Source organism: Aplysia californica, unplaced genomic scaffold (genome assembly GCF_000002075.1).
Source record: "Aplysia californica isolate F4 #8 unplaced genomic scaffold, AplCal3.0 scaffold00338, whole genome shotgun sequence".
NCBI classification, from domain to species: Eukaryota; Metazoa; Mollusca; class Gastropoda; order Aplysiida; family Aplysiidae; genus Aplysia; species Aplysia californica.
The window spans coordinates 84,316-85,506 of NW_004797608.1; positions in this window are offsets into that span (position 1 = coordinate 84,316).

A 1,191-nucleotide genomic window follows, 5' to 3' on the forward strand; every position below is an offset into this window, starting at 1 on the left:
GGTGGGGTCCCGCACACACTCAGCTGTACCAAAAGTGGTGTTTTACTCTTCATTTGGGCATCCATGGGCCGCAGGCTTCGCAGCAAAGTGTTTATTGAGAGCCAAAAACTTTGTTTTTTGGTAAGTGTTTTACAGCGCTCGCAACTGCATAAGGTCATATTTTTAGCTGGTAGGCAATTTTTGAATTTTGCCCAGGGGGCGGCGAAGCCTACTCTTATCGATTTTTGGACCACCAATAAGGGATCTTTAACGTGCGCAACTTGCACTCGTGACCTCCGTGATTTTTCGCCCATTGTCCAAGAAGGCTATGTGTAGGTCTTTCCTACCATAAGATCAGGGATGTGGCTGAAAGACAGCAGTAAGAAGGAGCCAAAAACGGAGGCCACGGCGGCTGGCTACCTCAGAATTGACAAAATCCTATCTGCTCAGTATCTAGTTTTGAAAAATGTGACGTCAAAAATTTTGAATTTCACAATATTTTTTTATGTCAAGCTTTTTCAAATGCAATTCTTTGAATATTTTGAACACGACTCATCGGAGTAGATCTAATCTTTCCAGTTTGACAGAGCAGATAGAGCATTTGATTTCTGATCATCCCAAGATCTTAGTTACTCAAAACAGCAAAGAAAGTCAGATAGAACTTTGTAGTTCTGAGATAGCGAGCAGTCTATGGTCTAAGGTAATAATACTATCATACTTCATGTCTATGATTCAGTTTGAGAGATAAGCAGAGCCGAGGGTGTGAGAAGAGAAGCGGTATAATATTATCTCTAGCACAAACACGAAACCATTGTTCACGCCATGGCAATGGTATTTCACACTTGAAGGGGAGTTCCCGAATAGGAAGCACGAAGTTTACCATGGTGAATCACACTGATGAGGCGGGAAAGACCGATAAAAGAGTCATAAACATAGAGAGAGAGAGAGAGAGAGAGAGAGAGAGAGAGAGAGAGAGAGAGAGAGAGCGTATGTTCATATGTAATAGATATGCTACAGTAAAGTGATTATATATGCCTATGTACATTGTATTTGTTGGGTAATCCTGCCTAAAAATAAAAAGTTTAATGAGTACGCGAATACGTTGTAAATTAGATATCTACATAACAGTGGACATAATATTCCTATGAATAAGAAGTTCCACGAGTACGCGAAGGCGCTACAGATGAGAAATTTGCAGAAACACCCGAAACT